The 13,709-nt window shown below is 39.2% G+C and overlaps 1 long non-coding RNA gene across 1 annotated transcript in view; it reads left to right on the forward strand.

Moving 5' to 3' along the window:
* LOC138765876 (uncharacterized) overlaps positions 1-13,354 on the forward strand; it is a 33,892-nt gene extending 20,538 nt beyond the window's left edge. Inside the window, exon 3 of the long non-coding RNA XR_011358639.1 lies at positions 13,285-13,354. This is a non-coding gene — a long non-coding RNA (uncharacterized lncRNA). The remainder of the gene's footprint in view (positions 1-13,284) is intronic.
* The last annotated feature ends 355 nt before the right edge of the window (positions 13,355-13,709 follow it).

Genomic DNA, 13,709 nt, shown 5'->3' on the forward strand with positions numbered 1-13,709 from the left:
GCCATTATTTCAATATAACAGCCGTTGTTTTAAAATAACAGCAAATATTTGCCATTAAATGGCGGCCATCCACTCAATTTCAACATTGTGTGAACAGATCCTTTCTGTGTTTTTAATCCACTCCTGGTTTTGGTTGCAATATGAGAACCACAATACTGACTGAAATATACGTAGTGTGAACCCAGCCTTATATTGTTATCAGTCATCAGTCCTTATGGATTCTAGTTCCCTTCACTTAGTCTCCCAGCATTTCCTCATATTATATCCTAAGTGTCATATAGGTTTTGTGTACAATACAGACGATCATGTCCCAAGGACACTAGAAGTGATCAATGTGGAGGAAATTTATTACAAAAATGATAGAATATAAAGTGGCTCACTGGTTAGCATTGTTATCTCACAACAATGTGCTTTAAGACGGGATAGCAAGATGATAAAGATCCTCTTACTTATGTTGTCCTTTCATCAACCATACACGTTAAACCCCAGTGTTCAAGAAAGCCCTGATAGAACAATTATTAGAGGTGTATGGGTCTAAAAGTTGGTGTTGAAGAAGGTGTTGGTGAATTGGTAAATGTTTGGGAATTTCTGAACAAGTTAAGGCTGGAAACACATGGCATTTTTTTTTGGAAAACTGAATACAAATGGGATGGGAAATAAAACGGGAGAACTTGTACTTCTCTTTTTTGTTGGATCTTCTTCTAGTTTTGGGCACAGAAACAGCAGTGGCAGTTTTCCAAAAAACTGTAGTGTGTGTCTCCAGCTTAAAGGGTAGTCCAGGCCTAGAAACACATGATTGCTTTCTTCCAGAAACAGCACCACTCTTGTCTCCAGTTTGAGTGTGTTTTTGCAACTCAGTTCCATGGAAGTGAATAAGTGTAATTGCAAAACCTCACGAAAACTGAAGACAAGAGTCATTCTGCCTCTTAAGGCTATATTCACACTGCGTATGAATCCGTCCGTTTGATCGTACGCCGCCATACATGTGCGGCTGAAACTACATAGTACAAAGTACAGTTATGTTTCCCTAGCTTGTTTCGAAGCGATCTGAGGCAGGTCATTTACTTGGAAATCTTCGCCCAGCCCCGTAAACCACACAGAACCTTTTGGATTGAAAAATCAATTTGGCTGAAATAAGTACTTCGTACGGGACCGCATGGAAATCCACTCTCGTGAGTTTCAACATTTCCGTCCTCAAACGTATATCGTATACTTTCAAGCGACGGATTCATACGCAGTGTGAACATAGCCTAAAGAAAGACATTTTTTTTTCTAATCCTGGACAACCCCTTTAAGTTTATGTCATATTAATTTACCCATCTCTATAAGTAAATTTTATTAAAGGGGTTATCCAGTGTTCGAAAAACATGGCCACTTTCTTCCAGAGACTGCATCTCTGTTGTCTTCTCCAGTTCAGGTGGGGTTTTCAATTAAGCTCCATCCACTTCAATAGAACTGAGTTGCAAGAGTCCATCTGTCTCTAGAAGAAAGTGCCTACAGTATGTTTTCCTAACTCTGGATAACCCCTTTAGTTTAGACTTGAGGCACTTCTTCTACCCTCAGTTTAACTCAAAACTAAGTGATTTTTCGTTTCCAATAATTAACGATAAACGATTGCAAAGAAGAGCTTTTGGGAACAACCAGACATCATTCACCATAATACACTAAACGATTATTGTTAGTTATAACCAATCGCAATTATGATATCGCAATTACGACCATAATTCCAAACATTCGTATACTCTAGTATAAGAACGATCTTAATTACGAAAAAACAATGTGTACATACATTGAAAAATTCGCAAACGATTAGATGATAACAGTGATTTTATGGTCAACTCAAAAGATGCTATCAACGACATACGAACAAATTATCGTTAGTCATTTGATCATTGCTTGCATACACCTGGAAAGATCATTGCTTAAATTTGATCAATATAACGATTTTTCGCACAATAATCTTCCTGTGTAATAGGGCTTTAAGAGTGTCAGGAGTTTGGAAATTGAATTACAGCTGACAGATTCCCTTTAAGCCTCTGAATGTATACGAGATTGCATTTGATAACAAAAAGTTGAGAGGTAATTAACACAGAGAATTTTTTAACAGAGAATATTTTAACAATATTTTAAAAAATAAATGTTTGGGACTAAGTTAAACATCCACAAGCAATTCATTTTAGGGTCACATGACACAATTTAGAAGATTGTTAAAATCATCCTATTGAATATAACATATCCAATATTTATTTATTGTATTTGATTTCATTCATATCATTTATTTGTGAACCTTCAGTATATAGCTTTGAGCATTACACAAGTCCATCACTGCACAATGACGTACGGAAGAACTAAAGCTGTGCCACCGGGCATTTTATGAGTCATCTTGCTCCAGCCATGACACAGTAGCGACATGAGTGGGTCACATCTGTGGGGTCATTAAAGAAATATTTATGGGCTGCTCATAGGACCATAAAACTAAAAAATGTTATAGAGAATATGTCTGATACATTATTGTGATATCGGCATCATTTTATAGTTAGTGCATTCTGTTGTAACACTGACAAAAAACTGGGCTAGAAAAAGAAAAAAGAAAAAAAACTATTGAGCTGAAACACACACACACACACTCTCTCTCTCTATAATTTCAGCTAATATATGTTTTTAGGGTATTCACCCCATGGGCATTCACCCCATAGTGTACAGGTGGCAAACCTTTTTGCGATTGTCAAATTCATCTAGATGTGCTTTGAAATTTCTACCATAACGTCCCCTTGTGTAAATTTACCCTTATAGTAGAAGCACACACAGCATCCACAGCACTTGCACCTGCAAACTTGTATTAACAATCAATTTGCTGTAACTGCGGTGAACGGTTCCTGCCAACATCTATAATAGGAAGAACAATTCTCATGCAGAAAATAAAATGTGAGCTATCATAGGACCAGTGTTCAGAAGCACATGTAGACATTATTCCTGTTACATTTCCATTAACCACATGATATTTCGTTTTTTTTGTATGAACATTAAGAAATCCATTGACGTGACCTCCACACAACATGTGATACTGTATGTAACACTGCAAATTAGTGTAAGGATTTAGGATATCAGCATACATTTATATGATGTGTTAAGGCACCATGCCAGAGGCAAGGTCAAATCCAAGGAGACTGCAAATGTCTCGGAGGAAATTTCCTCTGAACTCTGAAATGATGACGTCAATACTCATTGTATATAAATATATTATAAGAATGTGTGCAAGAATAATTCCAGCTTTTATAATCCCTTGAACAAAACTCAGGTTTATCTTAGTATTTAGTATTTTTACTATATATCATATTCTTGAAGTGATTTTATATTTATTATTGCTCTATATTACTGTTTATTGATCTGAACTATAGTATATAAAATGCACAAAAAATATGGGGCCATAGAAATGAATAGGTTGGCATTTTTTCCACAGACAGAGTACACAGGTAAGTGGACAGAATACATGGGTGGGTAAAAGGGGCCATACTGTCAAAGAGGTATTCCACCATAATGGCCCCTTTACACAGGCAGTAATATAAATTGTAAAAGTGTCAGTAGAAGAAAAGATTCCTGAAAAGATTCGACTCCATGCCTCTGTTGGAAAAGTTTTCCAGTGTTTTTTTTCTGATGAATCTATGGTGCAGCCAAGGGCAAGACATGGCTACATCTGCCACGGGCAGGGGTGCAGCTAGGATTCATGGGGCCCCATAGCAACAAACTGTATTGGGCCCCTTAAATTCTGTACCGCCCCATCCCATACTCACATGACCCAACGCAGTCCTGCTGTGTTTCGTTCTCCCAGTGACGTCAATGGAGTGCCGGGGAGCTGGTAAAATGGAACACTGTGGGACTGCGCCAGGTCAAGTGAGTATGTGCATGGGGGGGGGGCTCTTGTGGCTGGAGGTGCAGTACTTCTTCTGGCCACAAGAGAGACTGTCAGGGAGCCAGTGGGTGCTGTGAGCCCTAGCTATCATAGAGACAGTCCACATTTTGCTGGGCCCCCTGCCGCACGTAGTTGCATGGTCTGCCTACATGGTAACTATGCCATTGGCCATGAGTAGAGATGAGCGAACCTCGAGCATGCTCGAGTCGATCCGAACCCGAACTTTCGGCATTTGATTAGCGGTGGCTGCTGAAGTTGGATAAAGCCTTAAGGCTATGTGGAAATCATGGAAATAGTCATTGGCTGTATCCATGTTTTTCAGACAACCTTAGAGCTTTATCCAAGTTCAGCAGCCCCCGCTAATCAAATACAGAACGTTCGAGTTCGGATCGACTCGAACCCAAGCCCGGTTCGCTCATCTCTAGCCATGAGTCAAGATACAGTAAGCATCTTGCTTCAGATGGCAGATTGCTGGGTCCCCACTGCACTGTTTTTCCCTGACACAGCTTTACATCATTGTTGACTGTGAGCAGTGCTGTGATGAAAAGGAAAGCTGTTTTACTTTTCATTTCCCTCTTTGAGACTGTGCTGCCTGCACTTGTACACATGGTCTCCAAAAGGGAAGAAGAGTGAGAGCAGAAAGGAGGTAAGTATAAATTTAGGGGGGAGATTATCTACCTAGTGGGAGGTCAATTACAAGGGAGCAACTATCTAGTGGGGGACAACTCTCTACATACTAGGTGACAACTAAGGGGGCAACTATGCTCGGGGGCAACCACCTACCTGACTGGGACAGCCAACTGTCTACCTACTGGGGGACACTTACCTACATACTGCGGGCACCTACCTACCAAGGGAATCATTACTGTTTAGAATACTACAGATGAGGGAAAGGTGAGGATGGTGTTGTAAAATTGCAGAGCCTAACATCTTTGTCTGACAAAGACTAGTCATGGCTAGAGGAAAAAAAATATGGGTCCTGACTTTTAAACACCAATCTCATTATTCTTTATTAATACTCCTCAGTTCCAAATTATGCACAATAGAACCCGGGACCTGGATGGAAGAGAGGGTCAGAGAGACAATGTGAGTCCTAAAGCTAGCCCCCCCCCCCCCCCCCCCCCCCCCCCCCCCCCCCCCCTGAAGACTGTACCTGTCTTCTTGCCAGCCACACCAGTGACGACTGGGTGACATTGACTTCACAAAGTAAGTGAAACACAGAACAAGACAAGAAAGACAAACACAATGAAGACTAGTCAGGCAGATACAGGTCGAACCAGAGAAGAACCTGTCAATCACCACACAGCATGTACAAGAATCAGACAGAGTTCAGACTAGTACAAGAAAAACATACAGTTCAGGCACTGAATCTTGGCCAAAAGCCCAGTCTCTGCCATACTTTATGGGCAGAGGACTGGTCTGAGGTCTGAACAGAATACCAATTGATGTTAATCACCCAACTCACCCAAATGCCTGCAGCCCTGTATAGTAGGCCCCTGGAACACAATTCTCTAAACTTACATAGGTAGGTTAATGAGTGATAGTATAATATAGTAGAAGAGACAGATATACATTGACTACCATATGCTGTCTTCATGTGTATTTATCCTTCACTCATTTTTCTTGTTATGTTCTCTTCTTCCTAAGTCAAAAATCTTGTGTTAAAATTTTGCTGCTTATAGACTCTCAGTGCGCTTTCACAGTCCTGGCTGGCTGCAAACTTGTCTGCTCTATGTGGGTCTTACGGGATTCAGCATGTGACGTCACAGTTATTGCTTTCAATGCATTTCCACAGTCACAGCTTCCTTTATCAGGGAATTCCCTGTCATAAGACCCCATTGCAGTTAATCCCATGCAAAGTGGAAATTGATGAGGCTCCATCTTTAAAAGTGGCTTTTAAATACAAAAAAAGTTGGAGTTCCACTGTCGGATTCCCGCGTCATAATATCAATATAGCAGAGCTTTATGTTTTGTTTGTGGGAAAATCCTAGCTTCATTTAATAAGGCCTCTAGACTATAAAACTAAGGACATGATAGTATAGAAGATTTATATATGTAAAGAAATAAATATAATTGGTTGCAAAGGGATTGATTTGTTTGAGCACATGGATAAAGGATCTCCCAGGTTCATATTATAAGAATCTGACACACTTCCCTCTTGGGATTCACTAAAATATGTGCAGCACTGCTCGTTCTGTATAATTTGAGCAAGTAAAACATCCGACACAAAGAGTTAATAAAATGCCGCAGGTGTGAGTGGGATCGGCCGTACTTGGTAGATGGTAAAAAGTATAGAAACAGACAGCAGCAAAAATCTGTTTAATTAAAGAGAAAATCTGCTAAATTTTTGTATAAAACATTCACATATATATAATGAACTAGCAGTCCAAACATGTATCTGTGAGTAAGATCTTAAAGGGGTATTCTAACTTCAACAAATTATCCCTTATCCCTAAGACACCCACTAATCCTAACTATAAAGTAAAATTGTAGCCCTGAGTAAACAGAGCAGGCCACACATGGTCACCACTTCATTCATTCTCTATGGGCCTTCTGAACATTGCTGAGCGCTATGTTCATTGACTTTTGGAAGGTCTATAGGGAATAAATGGAGCAGTGGCCAGATATATGCAGTGGCTATGTTCATTTGGGGGGCACAGTTTACCCACATTCTCAGGATCGGAAGGGATCCCAACAATCAGACCCCCATGATTTGCAATTTCTTCCTTATCCTTTGGACCTAAATTATATTTCTATTTTGTGTATCAAGTATTATAGTAGAATGAAAACTTTTTGACCACACCATGCTGAGTTCTGAAATGATCTTACCTTCTATCTGTATAATTCTTTTTTATGGTAGAATACTCACTGGGAACTAAATTGCTTTTTGTTTACTCTGGATTACATTTTTTGCTTTAATAGAAGATAAAAGCAGCGTTCGTATATTTTTTAGGTTTACAACATTCCCTTTTTCTTACCATTCATATAGTGTAGTTTATCGTGATTAATAACTGCCCCTGGCGATTGTCCTTCAAACACAAACACATATAAACTCACCATATGAGATAAAGGAAAGCTGTGGGGTCTAAACTTCTAGGTAGCCTACTCCTAAAATACACAAACAGCATGTTCTCAGGCAGCCTGATAAGCCTGATGTAACTTGATTATACTCAAGATATTTGATATTACAAGACATGCTTATTCTTTCCTTTTTATCTAATAACTCCACAGATTTTAATAGATGAATATGGGTGACATATTATTTATTACAAGTCAACCAGATTTTCTCCTTGTTAATGCGTTCATGTTTCTACAGTAATAAAATAGTTCTGGATGTAAATTGAAAATTTACTATTTGAAACTTTTGGAAGTTCAGACTTTAAAGCGACTCTGTACCTACAATCTGCATCCCCTTCCCGCAAACCGCTTGTACTGTCGGATAACTGCTTTTTATCGAAGATCTGTCCTGGTGTCCGTTCGGCAGGTGATGCAGTTATTGCCCTAAAAAACAACTTTTAAACTTGCAGCCCTGTGTGAAATTGGCGTGGCCTAGAGTGTCTGTGCCCTAGGCCTGCACAGCATCTATGTCCCCCCTACTCCCCGGACCCCTCTATGAACTCCCCTTGTGCCGCCATGTCGTACAAAGTACATCATGGGACGCAAAGGGGTTAATGTAGAAGTCAAAACATTTTATTAAAGTATTGTAATGCCCCCCAAAAGTTAAACAAATCACAAATCAAGCATATTTATAGTACATGGTTTATAGCATGGTAAGCTGCATGTGGTTTCAAGTAACCATGGCCAAGGAAAGTCCATTGTAAGCTGAAAATATTTTAACTTTCAGCCATAGTAATTTGAGGATCGCTGTAGCTGAACACGGACACCATGCTATATAATCCAAAAAACACTATAGGTAACGTGAAGCAGCAAGTTAAAAAGCACTCTCTGAATAAAACTATTTTTGAGTACTGTAATTTGTGTTTATTAAGAGTTATTTAGAGTTTAAATTAATATTTTATTTTTTTTTGCTTTTTTTGACATATAAAAGCAGAAACGAGTTGGTTGGTGGGGAGAAAATTCTTTTAACTGAGTCAATCAAAGGTACTTTGTAACTTTTTAAAAGACTTCATCTAAATTCATATAGTAGTTTTGTGATATATTGAATGTGACTGGTGCTATGTATCTTTTTTTCTACCATACCAATTGTTCAAGTGAAAAAGTCGATGGCTGTTTTACATTTACCAGCTTTTGAACTTTTTTTTCAACTTATATATTTGTTGCTTAACTACATAGATTGGCTATATTCACACAACGTCAAAAGTAGACAAAAGGCAGCCAATTCACAATTTAAAATAACGTCCGTTTTTGCGGTGGTTTAACTGACTGCAACTGCAATGAATTGAAGTCAATGGAAAGACGGACGTCTAATGCACAGAATGTATTGAATAACGGACGTTTTTACCGCGGACATCAAAATAATGATCATGATCATTATTTTCGGACATCTTTTGCAAACAGTGGACATTTTTATTAGTTGTTCACACACAGTTTTTCTTTTGTCACCATTCTTTCTTCGTTTTTACTATTAAATTCAATAGACTTTTCAATGAAGCCACACCCAAAGGGCAATTAGTAATTCTAAACTAGAATAATGTACCAACAGTCGTCATTGCACTAAAGGAAGGCCAGACAGCTAAATGACGTCTGTTATTTTAAACTCAAAATGACGGACGTCATTTTAAACGGAGCTGAAAAAACGTTGTGTGAACATAGCCATTAGCTGTTACAGTCAGTCATTAGCAAAGTAGTACAGGAGACACAGACAGTGAACCCTAGGCTTAGCCCACTGTCCCTGCCTACTTGCCATAATCTGCCCTAAATGGCAGCGAGCAACTGGACAACCGTCCCTATACTGGATAAGGGATACACAAAATGTAGACAAGACGAACAACACAAAAAAGGCAGTGTAAACAGTCCGGGTTGGCAACAAACAGGCAGCGCAGTACAAAACATGATACAAATAGCGAAGTCAAGGTCTGGCAAAGAAGTCAGGGTGGGCAGCAAACAGGGAAGGTCAAGTAACATAGTAAGGTCAGAAAAAAAGGTAATAGTGAGATATAGAGAGCAGGCAAGAGACTAGCAGACTAACTCAATAACTGGCAACCTAGTGAGGGCAGGCACACACTATATAGTGAACCAGAAGTCCAGCCCAAGGCCCGATTGGACTGACCTCTCTGATTTACAGAAATACACATGAGCCGATGGAGACGATGGAGGATCACCTGCTAATAAACCCCAGGTTAACTCCACCATTGCCAGAGCATAATCTAAGCAGGTGAGGCTGAACGACCCAGACCAAAACAAGCCAGTGTTCAAGCAGAACTATGAACACTGCAAAATGAACACACAACCAAGAAAATCAGCGTCTTCTCGGCCACACAGGCACAGACCTGACATTACCCATAAATAATGGAATAAGAAATAGAAAAAAAACAGATCCAGGAGCGATACCTCAGGAGGATAAGAAAAAAACTGTAGAAATGAGGCTCATCTATTAATTCCTTAGGCTTTGTGCTCATAACTCCTTGAAGAATCAGGGGTAAAGTGAAAATCATGATCTGTGTTAGCCAATGGCTATATTGGATGCCAGGATCCATGTTGGCAATAGGACATAAAAGAGACTATCTGTTTCAAACAGAGGGGCCTGTATACAATGATTAAAAAAACCTTTTGGTACTTGCAATGGTGAACACTGCCCCCCAAAATACATCCAGAAGCATATGGTAGAGATAAAAGTAATCTATTATACATAGCATGCACTTTTTTCCTGATGAAGGGGAAAAAACTTCCGATACGCGTCATATCCTTGTGCTATGTAGAATAAATTACTCTTATCTCTACCATAGGATTATACCTATCCTAAGATAATAAGAAAGGAATCACTAAAAGGGCAGACTGGACGGACCAGGTGGGCTTTTTCTGCCGACAATCTTCTATGTTTCTATACACTTCTGGATGTATTTTTTAATCATAAATAATGAAGTAGGGACACTAGATTAGGCTGGGTTCACATTCTGAAAAATTAAAAGAAAAAAATGTACCTGCAGCTGTGGAATTGTTTAACCGCATTCAGGCGTATTGAGTACATGTGGGCGCAACAGGAAAACCGAATAGAGACCTATGGGCAATGGGAATATGGGCAAACTGGGATTCCTATTGAGATACCTCCCGGACTGCTTAGTCTCTTCTTGTTAAGTAGGTACAGATGCTTACTTCTCATAGTATACTTCACTGTTCAGTTTTTGGTCCTTCTCTTCTGTGGCTCTTGTTCGTCTTTAGTCTTGTCTTTGTTCGTCTTGGTTTTCCCCCCGTTGTCTATTTATATTGTAGTTTGAAGGTCCACAACTGGGTTTAGAGCTATCTTACCATTTAGTTAGCAATGTTATACCTTACATCTAACTGGGAAATCTGTTATGTGCTCAGTCTTTACTGACTTACTAGTCTCCTTGGGGTCTCCCAATGCCTTGTGGACATGTCATATTAGGAGCTCTGTTGTCTGTATTAACCTTGCTGGACCCTTCCCCTGTTCTTGAGATATTTCTGTGTTAGAGATTGGCTAATGTTGTCCGAATGTGTTATGTTATTTTTTTTCTTTTGTTCTAAAAATTGAAAATAAACAATTATATAAAAAAAAATGGCCATAAAATAGGTCAAAAAGAAGTTTTTTTTTGTTAGTGTGCTTATTGTACAAGAAAAACCTGTGCAAACTGCTCATATCAACTAGGGATGACTTTTTAAAAGTTTGATTTGGCAGGTTTGTGGAGCAAAGTTCAGGTTTGTCCACGTCAGCACTAATTGGCTGATGGGGAGCGAGGGGAGCCGGGAGCTTCACTGCAGCTGCGGCGCCAAGCAGGTAATGTATGCTTGGGGCCGGGGCTGTGGGATGCGAGGGGGGGGGGGCAGAGAGCCCGGCTTAAATATCCGGAGTGGAGTGAAAATTTCATTTGCTGCAAACTTGCAGCGTGAAATTTGCTGCGGATCCGGTGTGTGTGAAGGTACCCTAAAACAGCTAAACAATTGTAGGCGTTTATCTGTTCTAGTGCGGTTCAGTAAGTCTGCTCATCACGGCTTACCTGTCCACACTCCCCCGGTGTCCTAATAAGGGTCACTGATGTCCCCCGCTAAGCGCAGCCACCTCCACTTCTGAGACAGGACAGGACGGGATAAAATAACCCAAGACGACAGTGACAGCCAACTCAGCCAGTCACTGGCGCTGTCAGATCTCAGTCAATAATTGGATGAGCAGGCTGTTACTGCGATTGGCAGGGGACACCAGAGACCCAAAGGAGGACACCGGTTGGAGCACAGACAGGTAAGCTTAGGCTCTTTTTTCTCTATGCATAATTAAAGTGTATTATAATGTGCATCTGCTATCTTAGACTAGGATTGTTACGAACTTTACAAAAAGTTTGGTTCAGTAATGAACCAAATTTTTTGCAAGATTTGGAACTAATCTCGGTTTGTGAAGTCCGCTTCACTCATCTACTCACTTCGTTTTCAGTTCTGCAAAGTGTTCAGTTCCGATAAGGCCGTGACTGGTTGCTGTGAGTGGTTTACATCAGTTTGATTATTCTGAGCTAATGTGCACACTGAACATTGCTATCTTATAAGACTTAATAAAACACATCATTAGATTAAAAAAAGAACTTTTTAAAATTATTGTATGAGCTAAGTGTCAAACAGCCAAACAGCCAGAGCATTAAACTACTGAACTGACAATGGTTTTTGGAGTTCACTGCACTCTAATGAATAATGATTAGTGTTATTATGAGTCCTGTTACTGGTGAATGTTTAGTCTGTAATATATGGTCTGCGCATGAATGTGAGATTTATAGTTGCCTTAATTAAAAAAATAGATATATCTATCTTATTGGATAAGACAGCATTAAACCACCATCCCAATCTGGTAGCCCTTTTTGTAATGCTGTTAAATAAGCAAAATAAGCATGTAAATTGAAAGCAAAACACCATAATCTGGTTTCTCATCATGTGCCAGATATTTAAATGGTTCTGTGGGTTAATGAAAAAAAATGTACATCCCTCTTACTATCCTTTGTCCCGAATAATCCTTTTCTTAGCTCTGGCTCAGATAGTTGTAAACAGAAACTTCATAAAAGCTTTGTGTGTGTCGGTAGATATAAGCTCAGATTATGTTTGTCCATCCTGGGTTGGTTTATTCAAAATCAAAGTGCAGTATACAAGAGGGTCTGAATACGGCACTACACACCATCCAACGGAGGACTACATGCACACTTTTGATAGGCATATAAAAAATCGTAAACTCTTTTGGGGTGGTGCTCTATGTAGAAACAGTCCAGTCAAATATAGTATCCAGTAGAAAATACAGACATGGCACTCACCCTTACGAAGTCTTCATGATTTCTTTATTTGGTCAAACAAACAACATCTTAGTGATCAGGTCTGAGAGAGGACGCCCTGAGCACTAACAGCGACAGCTGTTTCCTGCCTTTCGGCACCTCGCCACGGCTGCGTATAGACGTCATACGTACTCTTCGTTCTTAAATAACACAACTAGTCATTAGCATAAACATAGAGATAATTATAGTGCAATTAAAACCATTTTAAAAACACCTATATGAAAGCATTCAATTAATTTCTATCATTAAGTCCTGCTGGTCCAGTTGCCTCAAAATGTGCTATTAGATACGCTTCTCGTCTAAGAAGAAGAGCATGTCTATCTCCTCCTCCTTCAGGGGGACAGACACGCTCAAGTCCAGCAAACTTCAGGCAGTTCTTATCACCATTATGTATTGTGTGAATATGGTCTATAAACCTTGTGGATCCCTTTCTCGTGATCAGGGAATAGAAATGTTCTTTTATTCTGTAGTATAATTTCCTTTTAGTTTTCCCTATATAGTATCTTTGACAAGGGCAAATTAATACATATACTACATAATCCGAATGGCATGTTATTAGTTGCCTTATCTCCCATCTTTTGCCCCCCAGCGTGATATTGTTAACCGCAAGATTATGATTACATACTCCACACTGAAAACTTTTATTTCCTTTAGGTACTGCTTTTTCATGCCATGTTAATTGATGTTGTATGTGGGCTTTGTTCACATTATCCCCAATCGTACGTTTTTTTCTATGGGTAATCAGGGGTTTTCGTAGAGCGACTTCTCTTAGAGTAGGATCACTTTCTAATAGATACCAATTTTTATAGATAGCATGTTTAATAAATTCATTAAGTGGAGTGTTTTTAAAAGAAAAAGAAAAACATTTTTCTTCTGTCTTTTGTTTTTGTTTTTTTAATAAGTCCCTTCTATCTATCTTTTCTGTTTTATCCATAGCTTTTTTCAAGACTTCCTCTGGGTAACCCCGTTCTCTAAATCTATTTAGTAAATCTTCTGCCTGTACAAGGTACGTATTGTAGTCACTATTTATCCTTTTAATTCTTAATAGTTGTCCATATGGTATAGCCTCTTTGACACTATTGGGATGTGAGCTGTTGTAATGTAAGAGAACATTACGTGATGTAGGCTTTCTGAAGCCTTCTGTGTGCACAGTATTATTTTTAATTTTAACTGTCACATCCAAAAATTCAAGAGTGTCCCCTCCATACTGTCCTGTGAAATACATATTCATTTGATTATGTTCATTTAGATGTCTCATAAAGTCACCAAATTCCAATTCTGTTCCTTCCCATATAATGCATACATCATCCATGAAACGAGCATAGAATTTTATTTTATTTATAAAGGGATTAGTGAAAGAA

Source organism: Dendropsophus ebraccatus, chromosome 10 (genome assembly GCF_027789765.1).
Source record: "Dendropsophus ebraccatus isolate aDenEbr1 chromosome 10, aDenEbr1.pat, whole genome shotgun sequence".
NCBI lineage: Eukaryota > Metazoa > Chordata > Amphibia > Anura > Hylidae > Dendropsophus > Dendropsophus ebraccatus.